The sequence below is a fragment of the Lampetra planeri genome, chromosome 53 (genome assembly GCF_965212315.1).
Source record: "Lampetra planeri chromosome 53, kcLamPlan1.2.h2, whole genome shotgun sequence".
NCBI classification, from domain to species: domain Eukaryota; kingdom Metazoa; phylum Chordata; class Hyperoartia; order Petromyzontiformes; family Petromyzontidae; genus Lampetra; species Lampetra planeri.
In genome coordinates, this window is record NC_136159.1 from 2,477,776 (window position 1) to 2,496,203 (window position 18,428).

The window sequence follows — 18,428 nt, forward strand, 5'->3', positions numbered from 1 at the left end:
TAGCGTCTTAAATTTGTGTTGTTGTCCTTCCATCTCACCTGCGATTAGCTACGTACAGTGCAAAAGAAGTTCAACATACGTGCATAATTCGATACTTTTACCTGTGCAGACCTATTTAAATCAAGAGCGTGCAATGTTGAATGGAATCACATATTCTATACGGAATGTTGTTGCCGATAACATCGGCTGAGAGTGGCTCCGCTGATCAGACTCAAATTATTAGTCTGCGAAGCCAGTTGTAGGCTGGTGGACACATTGTTTGTTAAATGTGTATATGAAAACATGAACTGTAATGGAGTTATGCTTATATTTTAGCAAGGCAAACACTGGTTACTTTTTGCTACTTTCACCTCTCGTGGGTCGGAGGTCAATATTAGTCAAAAATTTAGTGAAATCACGTGTCCATCCTGTGGATAGACTGGCCCTGGCTATGGACATGCGGGTCACGTACGCCAATGTAGTTAAGTACCGTCTTGTAGCCGCGTCTGAGCCACGGAGGGCACTGCGACGTTGCCTGGGCACCAGGAGGATTTCGTGGTTCAGTCAACGATGCTCCATAATTTGATATGTTTCCCCTCTCTTGCTGATGTTAAGTAAATGTGTACAAATTTCGATTTAAAGCTTTCGTGACTGCAGGGATTCATCTTCTTGGTTCTTTCGGTAAAGTCACGTAGAAGGGAAATAATAATATTTTATAATGTTTTATTTTTATTATTTTATTATTTCCCTTCTACGTGACTTTACCGAAAGAACCAAGAAGATACATGTGTACAATTGAACAACTCGCAGTTTACTCACCACTAACTAATACCACAAAGACAATGAACAAGATAAAGATAACCCATGAAGCTTACGTATACAGTTGAGGAAAGTGCTCTTAACAAGCTCCTATTAAGGGCCAGCATGGCACATGAGTGAGTGGTGTAGCTAGCACCACGCCTGGCCATATTGTATCTCCCCATTGTGGATGATGTCACACTTCATTGGGGACTGAGTGAGGCTGGGTTGACCCAGAGGAGGCTCAGGACCAATTGTGATATAATTCGCCAGTGATGTTGGCACACCCACGCGTATGTATACACACTCCAAAGACAAAACCTCCCACTATAGCCTAAACAGACTGTTGGGGCAAGTGCTGCTATTGAGTAGCACCTATGAAGGCCGTCACGGCGGCACACGAGGGGTTGGCAGACACGCACAGACAAAGACAAAGATCCCCTGTATAGCCTTAACAGACTGTTGGGATAACTGCTGTTAGCGGGCACATATGAAGGTCGGTATGGCACACGTGGGGGTGGGTGGCCAGCACCACAAACACTCGCAAGCTCTGGTCCCAGTCAGCAGAACACACAAATGGATGGTGAGCCCAATATCATGCTCAGCCACCCTTGTCCCTCCAGCCCTGACATACACACACATAGGGGTGGTGCTGGACCATTGGCAGCTCAATGTATGCAAGTATGTTGACCTTCTACGTAGCCAACCATGGCAATCGGAGGTGCGGCGGAAAATGCAGCCGTTGTAGTATTTGGCTGCTATAAATGTTCACGTGATGATGAGGAACCTCTTTGGGCTATCATTTGTGGCCAGGTTGCGTCTCAAAAAGAGCTATCTAGCTCAGTGGGCCTTACCTGGTAAAATAAAAAAAATAGTGAAATAGTTAAAATGATTTACACATTGGTACCTCATTTGCTAGTAAAACCCATGTGAGACTAGGCTCCAAGGAAAGTTGTCTCGGGTGTGGACCAATCAACTTCAAGGACAGTGCATACATTATTAGAGTTATGTTTTTTGTTTGCATTATGACTGCAGGTATTGTGGTCTATGCAAACACGACTCGTAAAAAAGGTGTCAGTTTTGTTGCCAGATTAAAGGGTAAAAAAAACAATTATCAGTTTAAATGATGTTTGTGTGTGTCCCCTTTCAATGCATTGACTCCGAGAGAGATGGCAGAAGGGGTTACGAGAAGACAATCGAGAGTTCGTGAGATGCATACAAAAAACGGAGATGTATAGTGAGATGAGGGGAGAGAGATGTAGACACGGCTAGATTGGTTAACAAGGTGGTATTCACTGCAAGGCCCGCGGGTCACTAGCGGCCCTTGGTGGCCTTTGGTGCGCCCCTCCGACAATCCACAACACGTGACAACATCATTGTGTCCGATGTGTGGCGGCCCTCACACTGATGATGTCTTATGTGCCCCCCCCCGCCTCTGAAAATGAGTGAAGAACATTGGATTAATGTGTTTGTTCTATTCATTAGCTTGCGATATTTAAATGGATTTGCATTTGAGGTCATATTTTGATGCATCCCATTGAGCTGCTTGGGGCCCTACGCCCTCGCTTCAGTTGCTTATAACCAGCCCCACCACGTTACTCACACAGCACCTATGCGTGTCACCTCTAGTAAAGTGTTGTGAGGTGGTGACTTTTTAAATACTTTATTTGCAGATCAAATCGCTCCCAGAGAGAGAGAGAGAAACAAAACCCCCCACGCAATTTTTTTTAAAATTGCAATCTTCTTTTTCAATTGTGAAAACTATTTCGGAGAAAACAAAAAAGGATCGAGATCGCACGTTGCTGGGGAAGGAAAATAAATCGCGCTCCGAATTGAATGAGGGACAGCCTCACGATGTTCCCACCAGATGGAGCCAGGATTCACCGCATAGACGAAGGCCCCTTTCGTCTCGATTATCATCATCGCCCTTTGTCGTGCAAGACAGCAAGCCGATTTGCAACGGAGACGCGAATTTAAAAGAGACATTTCACTTTAACACGTAGGCTTTCGAGACCAATTTAATCCATAATATAGGTTGTTGGGGTTAAATAATAACTCCCTCGACAATTTGTGAATTTAGTTGCGAGAAAATCAGCATCCTCCTTAACCAATGCTGCGGGAATATGTGCTTACATTTATTTATAGGCCTTTGTCAACCCACTGCTGTATGGAAATATCCCCGCACCTCTAACCCTTCGGGCTTATTTGTCCGTGTTTCATTCCGCTGGTCGGTGCGAGTTGGTGAAGGAGAGTTCGGATATCACGCGTCACTGACGTGAGACAGGGCTTTGGAATCGAACTCAGGTGCCATCAGATGCATAGGGCAGTGCAACCAAGAACTATAACACCCACGGAATTCACCATTCCGCTATACTGGTGGGCATTTTAATCGCAGCATTGTACTATCTTGTGGAGTTTATATTCATACCAAAAGAATGGTTTCGACATGTTACAATGAGATGATAATTGAAACGTATTTGTTCATTATGCAGCGTTGCCACATCTGTTCCAGATATAATTGTGTGTAATTTATCTATCACCGCCACCGCCATCATCATCATCACCATGACCACCACCATAATCACAACCACCATCACTGCCATCGAGAATAATTATGACTTTGCATTCGAACGGTGCTGTTAGGGAAGCTTGTAATGAAGCATTTTCGAATCGTCTAGAATGTACGCATACGTTGACGTTCTTTCACACCATACATAGCCAACCGTGCAAAATTTTCATTAAACACCCTACATCGTTACACATTTAATGTTGCTGTAATGGTGAGGATCACCACAGCCCGCCCCAGCATCTTCACGACATCATCGTCCCTCTGGGGTCTCCAGATGACCTCCACCTACCGAGCGCACTGACAGATGGCTTTATTTATTTATTTATTTAAGGGTAAACTGGGCTCCATCATATTACTGTGGAATTTCCAGCAATGGCTTTTGAGACGATCAACGGTAAAATAAACAAAAACGTTGCCCAGCAATTGTTAGAGATGGCAGAGTCGTGGGGGCTTGTTTGACCATACTTCACCGCACTGGTCAGTGCGGGTTTGTGAAGGCGGCTTATATAGTTGCGAACGCATAGAGGTACGGTACAACAATGGATTTTACCGCGTTATATTTTGCTGTCCATAGACGTAAGCCCTCTGCAGTAGCAGCAGAAGCCCATAACACCTGTTACGCATGATGGTCGCACGTCCAAAGCGCTATTCAGGCTCAAAATTTGCTTCGCTTCATGATAGCTGGCGATATTTCGGGTGCATTCTGGGTAGGAGTGGTAGCATCCTTTATTTAACCATGGGATGATCGTGATATTTATGCCCTTCGAGACACACGATTCTTTGCCTCTTTTGCAAGGGCGACCTACATTACATCGAGTCAATAAGTGATGATTTGATTGGTGATTTGGTCAAATAATATAATCCACTATACTCAGTATATGCCTCTATAATAATAATACAAAATGCAATTAGTTTCGATAATCAGTAATATAAATACACACACACGTGTGTGCACACGTCTTTTGATTTTTGATTGACAGATCGGGAAAATGTAATAATTCCAGGAGAGCGCTCTGAGAGTCGCCGTGAACGGAGCCGCGGGTCATTCCGTGCTAATGCATTCGCGGGCCCTCTGCACGTGTGACGGAGCACGTAGAGAGAGAGGGAGGGAGGAAGAGGGGGAGGGGGAGAGACGGGAGAGACGGGGAGCTCCTTCGCTCCGACCGACCTCGTTTAATTAAATAGCGATTCTCAAAGTTTGCCAAGAGAAGAATCAATAGGCTCGCTGCCGTTGGCATAGAGCCTTCTTGTCAATGGAACGGTGCAAGGGGCGGGGGGGGGTGACAGTTTTGGGGGGGGGGGGGTGGGACACTGAGCCGGGGTAGCTGAGATTCTCAGTTCGGATCCAGGCAGCTACTGGGGATTTAACAACGCTCTCAAGTTCACCGAGTATGGGCGAAGCTTGGCCACTGTTGAAGGCTGCACATGCTTTTATTCGCCCACTGCTGGTGACGAACGCCTCCCCAAACACCGTTAGATCATGAGGGCTCTTGTTGTGGTGGTGGTGGTTGTTGTTTGCCCATATTTCTTAGCCCAGGTCTGTAGCGGTTGGTGAAGGGGGGGGCGGGGGGTAGATGACCAGGACCGGTTCATACACCGCTCGCCACTGATGCGAGCCGTGGCCTGTCATCGAACTCAGGTTGAGCAGATTCATAGCAGCGCAGTTGCGCGAACCGCTGCGCCACCCATGCACCATTGACTGTCACAGAAACCTTAACAGGTTTTATTTTGCTGAACCTGGGCTAGCCCGACTCCGAAGGTGTAACAATTCACGCGGTTGGCACGTGACAGAACGCCTCGCTGTGGAGCGTGAAGGAGTTGAATTCTGGCGGCGGCTGAGAGAGGTCTGTTGAATTTCGATTGAAAGCTTTCGTGACTGCAGGTATTCATCTTCTTGGTTCTTTCGGTAAAGTCACGTAGAATTGAAATAATAAAATAATAAAAATAAAACATAATAAAATTATTCGAACTGAGAGTCTGTCTTCTCGACAGACCTGTTCTTCACCTGAGGACGGCTGCTTGCGTTGTGGCCGAAACGTCGTGATAATTATTTAGTTTTATTTTTATTATTTCCATTCTACGTGACTTTACCGAAAGAACCAAGAAGAGGTCTGTTGAAGCTGTTCGAGAAATGGTTCTGCAGCTCCCCGTGGTGTTGTGGCCATCATCTGCCAGTGCCGGCTCTTCGACATCCGCAAAGACGTCTTCTCCGAGCTCGCGTTTTGACCACGACTGGGATTGGTTTCAACGTCGTGCGACGGTTAATTTTCAAAACATAATACGACGAAAAAAATAGATCCGCACGGCTGCGGTGGGGAGGAGGGGGAATTTGTGAGAGAGACAAAAAAAAACAGCCAAGGGCTTTTGGACTCTGCCAGCGTCATGCCAATGTTGGGCTGCAGCGTAAATCTGGCGTGGGTTACGAACGTACGGAGTGGACTCGTAAATCGATGTGGGACATACTTATTATACTGATGGACTTGGTCCAGTGAAATATGGAGGGGGTGGGGGGGGTTTAAATCAGTAGGCGCTGACTTGAATAAAGGAGTGGGCTCCCGCAACAGGGCACTTCACTGCCAAGACGTGGCATCGCAAACTGCATTGAGGTCTGAGCCACTGCGTGTATGTTGAACTTCCTTTGCGCCGTACGTAGCTAATCGGAGTATGCGGGGGAAGGGAAAAAAACTAAGCACAAAAAAGCGGTTCAAAAGAAATGGGTTTTCAATTGAGAGAATGAGTTTCCAACCTATGGCGAGGATCAATGTTTGCATCAAACAATCACTGACGTACGTGTACATCGTGTGAACGTAACAACACAATGTGCATTTTGCAGCTGTGTATGTTGTCGACGGGATTTTTTAAAACCACACTTCAAACGATTTAACCCATCCGATGTAGGTAAAGCGAGCACCACCAGATTGTCTTTGTTTTAATCTTGACTGCCCTGGTCCCTGTCATAGGAATATGGAATTAGCACCACTGGCTTGGAATTCAGGAAACAGATGAGTGCCATGCGACACCCGTTGGAGCGCGGGACGCTGGCTAGCTACTCGAGTCGTTGACAGAGGACGTGATTTATCGTCTCCTTACTCGGAAATTAGCACTTTCCGTGGCTAAAGAGTGGCACTCAGCCACATCATGTGAATCAACCAAACAAAAATAAAGAATTCTGATGAATCGTAGGATTATTATTTTCTGAACATAAAAAAAGTTAAAATTAAACCGATGCCATGAATCCACCGCTGTATCAGGGCCTCCTCCAAAACCATCGGCATCTCTCACCGTCCTGCCACGGAACAATTCATCTCGAGCGCACTTGCACACGAGCCGAGCTCATAGCTCATCCTCCAGGATGGACGTCCTCTCCAAGCTCTCGTTCCCTCCCTTGGCTGCGACTGCGCTGTTAGGCTCGACCACGGCTCCCTCGAGCGGCGTGTCCTGCCCAAGCCAACTTACGTTCCTTGACAGTTCAATGCGGTGTCCTCAACGCTCCTCGTCAGCCCTCTGATCCACACGCATCCTCAGCGTAAGTCCAAGCACGCATCTTTCCGCGATTCCTACTAATTGCGCTAGTGACCGCTTTGTTCGGCTCTTGTGGGGATTAACACCGCGCAATGCGCGCGCGTTGTCTGTTCGAAACCCGCTTTCTGTGCTGCCTAAATACAGGCGCATAATTTCACTGACTCTTAACTCTGCACGGTCCATCAATCTCACCTAGAAGTCATTGCATGACGGGTATTCACCGCCACACGAAGCACCTCCGATTAGCACGGTGGGCTACGTGCGGTGCGAAAGAACTTCAGCGTTCATACAGGGTCCACGTGTAATGATAATTAAGACAGGCTGAGCATACATGATGAGACGACGCAAATGTTATCCAAAGCAAATCTACAAGTGGCAGCGACAGCTTGTGATCTCAAGTGTAGAGAGAATATCTACACGCACAGTATTGTACAGCATCGGCCAGTCAATATCCTTGATTTAACCAAGTAATGGTCCAATGAGATTAACATTTTCCAAGGGAGACAGTTCGATAGGGCAGTTAGAGCATTCATTAAAACAATTAAGTGGCCAAACCTCCCATGGCAGGGCCGATTTGTAAACGAGTCTTACGACTGTGTGATGCTTTCCTTGGATAGTGAAATAACTTCATAACTTCGCAGTTACTCGTAAAATGTATCAGTTTAAAATTTTGGTTTGATGGATTTTGAGAGTGGGAATCTGGCTACGGATGAGAATCGCAATCTTTATTTTCACCGGAGGAATCCGATGAGCTATGAAGCTCTTTTTACAATGACGTTATACGGATGATGCTCCATTGCATGTGTACGATCGTGTTTCTTTTCTTTTTTTTTTACTCATAATTTTTTGGCCTTTGTCAACAAAGACTGCCCAACGAAAGCCTCTCAATGTTACGTCGATTGGGGGTGGGGGGGGGCTTGCTGAACGGTGAGAGCGATCAGCGGCCCGACCGCCACTCAACCCCCAGCCGCGATTCCACGTGGGGGGGGACGGACGAGAAATGAGGGCATGGGGCTAAATGAAGAGAACTGCATTGATTCGTGAATTGAGGCAGCGGTCCAGTATTGAGAGGGGACTTGTGTGGTTCATTAAATTGAGGGCTGTGGTCTTTATTTAGCTCGGTCAAGTAAGTGGAAATACTGAGGTTCGTGGAACAAAAAAAAAGCAGTGCGCTCTTGCATTCAAACTGTCCCCTTGTAATCGCAGCAGTGCGTTGGATGTACGTTTGGATGATCACGACGACGATAGCGCCGTGGCAGTGGTTGTGATGATGATTTGTGCTCAGTTATGATTTTGGGATGATGCTATTGGTGGTTATGATGATTCTACATAATGATTATAATGATGATGGTGGTGGTCATAATGATGATTTTGATAGTGATATAGTAGAGGTTATGATGATGATTTACGCATGACGAATAGAAAGATAAAATCATGGTGGTGGTCGTGATGATGACAACTGCATAATGATTCTGGTCCCATAGGGGCTACACTGTGGCCATTGCAGAAAAGTAAATTGTTGTACTGTATTACGTTCCCACGTCTATCCCACCTCCCCTCATTTCCACCAACGCGCACTGACCAGCGTGGTGAAGTATGCTCAAATGATCCACGCGGTGTGTGGCACGGCTATCACCTGCTCGCCCGCACGTTCGAGGCGCGTTATTTTCTGGATGACTCCCTGAAGGGGTATTGCAATTTGCACTCCATTTGTGTCTGCGACGTGAATTCGCTCGTTCGCTCGCTCGCACGCGCTGCGACAGACGCCGATTTTACATTTATGACATCAAGAGGCACGGCACGTAAACAATAACAATAATAATATATCTTCTTGGTTCTTTCGGTAAATCGAAATTTAACCGCCTCTACAGGGAGGGATTCCACTTAACTTTGAGATCATTATGTTTATTATTTCCCTTCTACGTGACTTTACCGAAAGAACCAAGAAGATGAATCCCTGCAGTCACGAAAGCTTTAAATCGAAAAATAATAATATAGATAGATATATATACGACTGCTAAGCTTTAATAGGTTAAGAGTATCTGTTGAGAACGTGAGAGCGCACACAGCCGAGGACGGTTCGTTCCATGGCCCTCGTCATGTTGTCGCATCGGTAAACCACCGAACGCCGAACCGACGATGAAACGAAAACTCGCAAAGGCCAACTTCACCCGGGGTGTGGGCAAGGTGCGGTGGGTCAGGGAACCGCCAATCGACTCACCGAACCAGCACTGCCAGAATGTTGAATCAGAATCCCTTGCTGCCCACCCACTAATACACGGGAGGTGTGTGGCAGAGTTTTGACGGAGTCAAACCGATCACCAGTGGCTTTAGAGAGAAGGGGGTGGGGGGTGGGGGGAAGCAGCGTATAAAGATCGATTTTGCACTTAGTTGAGCCAAAGCCTGGCCTCGCGAGGGCTTACGAAGTCAGCAGAGAGGCAGCCCGGCCATTCGGGCGACTCAGTCTCCGTAGCCGGCGACGCTGCGGTACAGTGGTGATGGGGAACGCGAAGCCGTCGTGGAAATGGCTGCCAGGCGAAGGTCTGCTGCGATGCCACTTCTGGCAACAGCAAACCAGCCACCGCTTGCCTTAGACATTGTCGTGCATTCAAAATAAACAAGTAAACACATCAAGCTTTCGATAAAGAAAAACCTCCCAGCAAAATGTCTGCGCGGGATTTCTCATCTGCTAGAGTGGACCCGCCACTGGCTGTGCGTCTGAATAGCCCTGGGGGGGGGGGGCACCCTGGTTTGAACACTCGGCTATGGACCAGGGAAAACCTGGGTTTGTTTTTGTCCTTCACCAAACCGACACTTGAAGCGGCGTGGTGAAGTCTGGTCGAACACAACCCACTCGTGACCAATACGGCTCGGCGAGGCGTTCACCCAGCAGTGGATTCATAGCGGGATGCGCATCATCAATATGATCATCATCATCATCAATAATGAACGGCGCGAACTTAACGAAAATGTAATTTCACAAGGACGCGGGAGTGACAGTTCAAAATGCGTGGCTCACAAAACCGACGTAGACCAAAGTCACGTGTGTTGCAGCCGATGGATGGGTATGGTGTCTGGGGGGGGGGTGTGAAGGTTATCACGGAAAATTCTCCACAAAATGTGCGCTATTCATCATTTGCGAGCTCCGCGCAAGCGCTTTGCGGACTTGGCACAACTTTGGACGCGGCCGACAAGACGCTTCTTACACTCTCGCCCCGTGAGCATTTCAAATGAGCCCAAAACCACCCACCCACCCGCTCACTGTGAAACGCAAACACAGTGAGGGAGATATCTCGAATTTAGTTTTTTTTTAACCTGAAAGCTTTAATCGTTGGTAGATTTAAACCTGTTTTGCAAGACAAGAAGAAGGTTGGAATTAGTTTCGTTGAGCAGAGCAGATGAAAGAGATGATGTTGTGGAGGAATTGTTCAAAGGGTTATACGAGACTGGGCGATGTCATCAAGCAGGTGCAGGCCACGTGGGGATATACAAAATGGTTGCCGTTTTAGCCTCCATACTCGGCCCATGGGATTCATTGACGTAAACGCATCCTGATTAGATGCCGCAGGAACAATGGGGCATTTGTTAAGAGCGGAATTAGTTACAGCACGGTCAAACACACACGGGCGCTATATGATCATCCAAATTCAGACAACTTCTCAAATTGTCTGTCAAAAATGGACAGTCGTGGATAAAAAAAAACAAGTGGTAGCCATCTTGGAAAATGTCATCAATCTTGTTTTTTCATGGTGGTTAACATTTCGTTCTCGTTCAATGGCCCAATGAGAACCCAATATCAAATGTGTCATGCTTCTATCATCATCTGTTAACTGCTGTGCTAGTTTGGGCAGTCTGCAGCATGGGAGACAATCGCCCACATAAAGGGTCATCAGCAAGTTATGCACAGCTACAAACCGCTATAAATCCACACAACGTTCCATAACACGGAAACCACAACTCTATCAGGGCAGTGAACCGTTGCAAATTGTGTGGAATCTATAGCTGTAAGATTTATTTTGTATTGACTCTCCGTGGACATTTTCATTAACATTTGTTGAAAACCTAATTTGTCGGGCATTTGTGATGTGAATGGACTGCGATTGTTATTTCCTGAACGTTCCGTGCCTAGCGTTACATTTTTTTGAAATCCCAGGTCTCCCATCAACAGAGGAGACTTGTTCCGATGGGCTCTCACGAGGCCTGCAAATAAAGGTTGTGTATTTACTGCACGTCCACCGTGGTTTGCAGATAATTACGAGAAAAGTAGAGCGGGAAATTGCCGAGCTGCACCTTTACCTTCACCGCAATGCTTTTGCAAGGCCTACAAAGGAGAGTGCACGCACCCAGCAACTGCCAAACCGCAACCAAAATAAATATGTCTTGTGCGTATCGCCTCGATCATTTACATTTAGACACTATTCTTTTTTCTTCACATTTATCCTTCGCACTATGTCGTCAGCTGTCTGTTCATGTCACCGTCGATGTTTTTTCGTGTGCAAAGGTAGCAGCGGGGACCCACAAGCCGGAAGGGGCTCAGGCACCGCGCTATGAAGAGAGGGAGGAATTGCACAGAGAGAGGGCCTCTCCCATGCAAGTCTCAGGGCCCATGCCAACCGTGGTGCATAGGAACGAGGCTTTTTATTTCTCCATTCCAGAGCCACATGCCACCTGGTTGGATGACCCAGAGAGTGATGTCGCACGTGTTCGCTCGATAGCATTTAAATGCTCTTACGCAGACCGCTAGCCGCTGCATTGCCTTCAGCTGAGTAGGAGCGAGCGGTCAGCTGAGTGCCTGTCTACGCAAGATGCTTCTTGAGACGCAGCTTGAGTGAATTCATTTCAAAATCACGTAAAAAAAACAAGACGTTTATTCGCGTATTGATTAACACGAAACAAACTTTACTTTGAGAGGGAACTTTGGCCAGCTATGAAAAAAGCTGCTGAACCGTTGCTGTTTGCAATGGGGTGGTCGGCCCCTCCCGTGCCAATGATGTGGTCTTGTTTAGTCTTGGACATGAACGCAGGAAGAGGCAATTTTGTAATACAGTGCGGTAATTGTCACGGAATTCTCCTAATCAGCCCTGGCTCGCCCATGATCTCATTCTGTTCAGCTGACACATTCGAGGGTCGCGCAGCGGCTCGTGCAACTTCGCTACGAACCAAGCTACCTGAGTTCGATTCCTGGCCAAGGGCGAACATCGGTGCCGAGCGATATCTGATATTGTCCCAGGTTCTGGATCCCCCTTTTACCAACCCGCGCTGACCAACGTGGTGAAGTATGGTCAAACAAGCCTCCCCCCCCCATAACTGGAACAGTTTGGAGAGGCCTTCATCCAGCAAAGGGCTGTATATTTATAATTGTTGTTATTATTGATAGCTATGCAATTATAGATTGCAAATTATTATCAAAGTGGTTGAGTGGATATCTGAATATCTCAGTGGGCAGAGGCCAGCTTTATCTTGGGTGGGAGCCCCAGGATTTGTATTCGAGTTCTGGCTCACCGGTATTTTTTATTTGATTTAGGGCCTCTTTATACCAAATGCTACAGGCCCCGTACTAGCTTAATCCGGCACTGGGTGCAGTGTGAGAGCTGGTTTTGACCTTCTGGGTCTGATAATTTGCAAATTGAGGCAAGATGTTAACTACCTCGCCTGGTATACAGGAGGTCGTGGGTTGGATCCCAACGAAGTGGCTTATGTGGAAATTTGGAAGAGAGTTTGGTCAATTTGGAAGAGGAGGCGAAACGCCCTCCAGGAGTGCTTTATAGAGCTCTCTCTCTAGCGCGGGCTCCTTCTGCAGCAGTGGTTGTGAGCAAAGCAACTGCAGGGCCGCGCCTTTATTGTTTTTGTTAACAGTACTTAACGCAGTGAATCCACTATGTGACGGCTACAGATGCGTGCGGCATAGAGGTCGGCGTTAAACTGCTCGGCTTGCCAACCCTAAGGTTGGCTTTGTGTAAATCGTGGTTGGAGATTGACTCAGACCATCATCCCCCGGAAGAGGGGGGGGGCTATAAAATGAGTATCGCATTCTGGGACGTCTGATGGAAAACACGCGGTTGCACTATTTGGGATGCAACATTTCCTGGGGCAAAAAGAGGTTCCAACAGGCGGAGGGGTGAGCAATGCCAAAGTTCCCTCTCTCTCTCTCGTGTTTGTCGGTGATGTGCACGTCTTTTTCGAACGCTGGGGAGCCGGACAAGCCCCTCTCTGTACCAGCGTGGACGGCACCCTCGTGTTCACCTTCTGAAGCGCTCGCTCGTCACCGTGGCGTGCGCGATGACCACCACCACCACCACGTGACTTTTCTTTTTGTTGTGCGCGCTGCATTTAGCGCCACAGCGCGTGGATTTTTGGCTATTATTTGTGTTGCTGGTGACTTTGTGTATTTCACATCGGAATCGCCTCCAGTGCTGTTGCTGCTGGCGGCAATAAAAGTTGTTTAAAAGTAGAAAAACTAAAGTCTCTCTCTCTCGTGCTGGCCAAGGGAAAGCCCAAACTCCCTCGACACGCTCTACAAAGCAAGCGATCTGTCCGCACAGCCGCGGTGCGCCGTCTGGTGGCTGCCGGGTGCTCGTGAGGCGGGGGCGGTGCTCGCGGTGTCGATCCCAGTGTCGAACCCTCTTCCACGCTGGGCGGATGGAGAATGCCTCTCTGGCGATGGCGCACGAGAGCTCTCACTGTGTCACGTGGCGCCGATCTCATCGCTCCGTCTCCGCGACGGACCTCAAAATCGGGGCGCTCTCTCTCTGCCTCCCTCCTCTGGCTGTCGTTCCGTCACCAACCTCGTCATAGACTTCAGTGACATCATTGACGTCATCGTGACATCATAGACTTCATAGTGAAATCATCGACTTCAGTGACATCATAGACTTCATAGTGAAATCATCGACTTCAGTGACATCATAGACTTCATAGTGACATCATAGACTTCAGTGACATAGACTTCATAGTGACATCATAGACTTCATCGTGACATCATAGACTTCAGTGACATCATAGACTTCATCGTGACATCATAGACATCATAGTGACATCTTCGACTTCAGTGACGTTATAGACTTCATCCGATATCCTTACACAGTTGCGCTTCATTCGAGCTGCTACAGGAATTATTTTGCCACGCCTCAACCACTGTGCCTTATTGGGCCCTCACATATATTTGTCAATATGATCATATGATTACAGGAATACAGAGTACAATAATAGAGGATTAATGTGGATGGATTGTATTTAATTCAGGAAGAACGGCTCATTAAGCTGTTCGGACCTGTTTGATTTGCGTCCTGTTATACAGCACAGATCTTAGTTACAATAAGGCGTTCCTTGGACGAGGCGTACGGTGTCCTCGTGGTAGTGCCTTACACCCATAACCCCTACTCCACAACACATCGAGTGAAACGTAAAGCCCCGGGGCTTACGCAATTTCTCACGGCTTCGCCATCATCTGCGGCCGTGGAGGCAAGCGGCTGCATGAGTATGAGCGCCTGCCTGCTGGACGTGCTCTGGGCGATCGGCGCAGCTGAAATCACGTGGTGAAACTTCACTTGTACGTCGTTTTAGCGTGCAGCCGTGGGCAGAGGCCAGCTTTGTCTTGGGTGGGAGCCCCAGGATTTGAACTCGGGTGCTGAATCAGCGGTGATGGCTCACCGGTGATGCAGTCCTAGCATCAGCACGTCTGTGGACAGTGTCGGTCTTAGCCCATTGAGGGCTCTAAGTAGAACTATATCTTTGGGTTTTACCCCCCCCCCTACTTTTGATTTATAAACTCGTGAGTGAGATGACGAAAGAGACAAAGACGAGAGATGTAGTGAGATAAGGGGAATGCAGGCACACACACAACAAACATATACGTGGTGAGATTAGAGAAGAGAGATGCGGGTCAAGATAGAGTTGAATTCGCTTTTATGTTAATCACTTCGTTAACAATTATCATTCCACTTATCCCCAAGCCGTTGCCGCCTCTGAACAGACCACGGTTGTTAGGATTTGAATATTAACTGATGTTTGATGCAGCGGATTTGTTTCGGTCGTGACTTATGAACCCCCCCCCCCCTCTCTCTCTTTCCCCCACTTGGAGCTGATCAAGGGCCATTAAGCGTCGCTGCTTGGTTTACTTGTGCCGAGCTTTGCCACACCGCCTCTGAGTCACAGACCCACCTCACACTCAAACTATGTCTGCGTAGGGTGGCCCTAAATATGGGCGCAGTAGCACAGCCACGAGACCGACAGGACGCGCCAGCCGCTCTTCCAGACTGCATTCCAACAGTCTGGTGATGAATTGATGCATACGTTCCGTTTATTTGACCAACGCAAATACATTTTTTTTTTACACCAGCCGTGGTAGTTTCGTTTAAAAAAAAAAGCCAATCCACAAGTTATTTACTGGAATATGAGATTTTTATTTTTGAAAACTGATTTCTTTTTGGTGTTTTTGGTGGATAAAGGCGTTGGTGGGGTTATATTATGATAAAGCCGCCTTGCCAAAATAAATGCGGTGATTATCCACATTAATGGCGCAGAGAGCGTGATTGATGTGAAAGAGTAGAATATAAATCTGTGGCAGATCGATACTCCAGTCTTGAGATGGAGTGGTATGGGTGCCCGTTGCGTGGCTAGGCGCGCGCGGAGTACAGTGTTAAGGTCATCTGTGCCTCTGCATACAATGTTGAGGTGCATTTGAACCAGCCACGCATAGCCAACGCGAATCTGGCTGTCCAAAGCTGTATGTGACCAGAGCAGACCCTGTACTGGCAAATTCAGGTTAAGGGCGCCACGGTGGTAAGATGTTAACTACCTCGCCTGGTATACAGGAGGTCGTGGGTTCGATCCCGACCCTGAAGCCTTTATATTTTGAGTTTTCATGTCCCTCTCTCCCCATGGTCGTGTGGATATTTCTCCGGATCCTCCAGTTTTTCCCTCCACATTTAGAATCAACATCATGCGTTTAGAGTATTTGGCTGCTGTTATAAATGTCCACACGTGCTGATAAGCCCACTTCGTTGAGCTATCATTTGTGATAGCCAGATCGCTTCTGAAAAATACCTGTATAGCTCATGGGGCCTTACCTGGTAAAACAAAAAAGAGCTTTAGTTTATATTCTTAGGTTTTTTCGGTAAAGTCACGTAGGTAAAACATTACATTTAATGAAAGTAAAATAAAATAAAAATCACGACGTTTCGGAGGCAACACAAGTCTCCGTCATCAGGTGGGACCGTCACAGCCAGATTTGCTGCAAATCTGGCTGTGACGGTCCCACCTGATGACGGAGACTTGCCTCCGAAACGTCGTGATTTTTATTTTATTTTACTTTCATTAATTTTTATGTTTTACCTACGTGACTTTACCGACAAAACCTAAGAATATGAATCCTTGCAGTCACGAAAGCTTCAAATCTAGAATTAAGCTTTAGTTTAGTTTGGAGACGCAGTACCACCATCGAATGCCCCTCGGTTTGTTTGATATTTGAGTTCAACAAAAAATTCTTATCAGTAACACTCACGGTGGGGGTGGGGGGGGGTTAAATTCTAACCATGATTTTATTAAATAAACTTATCTCTAGATGGAAAATATGTGCGATAGCCACGTCAGAGCGGTAGCTTTCGATGAGAAAATATTTCGATAATGAAGGCTACTGTGTTGGTATCTTTGAAAAGAGAATATCGCTTTTGTGTGGGTGGGGGGACAGGCAATGTGATGACGTGATACATCTACACAAGGTGAGAATACACAGGATTATAATAATAGATTCAAGATGAACTTAAAGAATAAACTATTAAAATGTCTTCATGCCAGTGTTGAAAGAATTCAAATCGCCCTATGTGACTTTTGGGCCATCCTGTATAGGAAGAGCGTGTAACAACACAGGGCGGTGTACGTACCCAAAATTATCTCCCACGGTCACCACTGGTGACGTTCGCTAGCCCAGGTGGCACTGACCAAACCCTCTCTGGCTCACGAGGAATGCGCCATAGCTCTAAAGCCTCCGGTTCAAACAAAACAACAACGACTAAACATCTCCCTAAACTTCCCTGCTTCGCTGTCTATTTTATGGCAGCCCAGCTCTCCGTCAGGAAGGCGACAATGGACATCACCGGCCTGCCATCTGCTTCATCACGGGGAATGCGTTAACGCGATGAACGAGGGTGCCTGCCGCATCTTCCCAGCCGCGTGCGCACGAACGCACGAACGCACGAACGCACGAACGCACGAACGCACGAACGCACGAACGCACGAACGCACGAACGCACGAACGCACGAACGCACGAACGCACGAACGCACGAACGCACGAACGCACGAACGCACGAACGCACGAACGCACGAACGCACGCGGCTTTCAAGGGGGGCGGGGGGGCACGCGGCTGCGTTTTATTGGCACGGATCGCTGCTGACACTTCACGTTAACGGCCCTCGGAAGACGACATCAATGAGCGATGGATGCGTACTGCGTGGCTCCACGTACGCGCCATAGCAATGGGGCATAGCGACACACACACACACAAAGTGCGATGTGTTCGGCGGGCACGCACTATACGCTGGGTGCGACACGGGCCACATGCGTGTACTTCACATACATGACAAAACGAGACGTGCGTACAGCAATACACGTGAAAGATATCGCCTACACGCTACAAATCTGATGCACGTAATTGCACAGCTGTGGATAACAATCACATTCAGTATGAATAGCAATGCCAATAATTATCGTATCAATTAGAATCAAATCCATAATTATTGACATTATTATTTATGCACGTATATAGTTTCAATGATTCATGAACATATTACGCATTTTTGTATTCATATCAATAATATACAGCCGAATTAGTCAATCTCCACAGATGTGTTGGTCATGGGGGAGGTTGTTTGACCATACTTCACCGCGCTAGTCAGTACAAGTTGGTGAAGTTAGGGGGCTCAGACAGAACAGGTTTGGATGTCACTCGCCACTCACGATGGCCGTGGGCGGGAAGGGAAACTCAGGTTGACTGGTTCAGAGTGCAGTGCACTAACCACTGCGCCACCACTCCCCTCTCGCATATTTGAAATATAATAAAACATTTAATAATGGATAGCACTGACATAGAGGGCGCAAGTCAATGGCCCAGCTATGACGCACAGAGATGAGATGGGTGCACGCGTAGCGAGGTAGACCGCCCAGAGCGATGCATTTATGGTGACCGATAAAGGGAATCTTGATTTGAAGCTTTCGTGACTGCAGGAATCCATACTCTTTGGTTCTTTCGGTAAAGTCACGTGGGTATAAAATATAAAATAAAATAAATCACGACGTTTCGTGCGCAACACAAGCGTCCGTCATCAGGTGGGAAAGCATGGCCTGCTGCTGATAAAGGGAAGGTGAGGACACGGCGATTACATGAGTGATTGCTATTGTCTGGCTGGAGCGGGTGGGGTGATTTGGAAGGCGTGTGCATCTGTGGAGGGTTGATTGGGCGGTGATGCAGGAGGGGGACACGGGTTTGTAATACGGGAGTGCGAGGAAGATGATTGGAGGGGTTATACATCGGGAGGGAGGGAGGGGACGCGCTACCGTGGTGT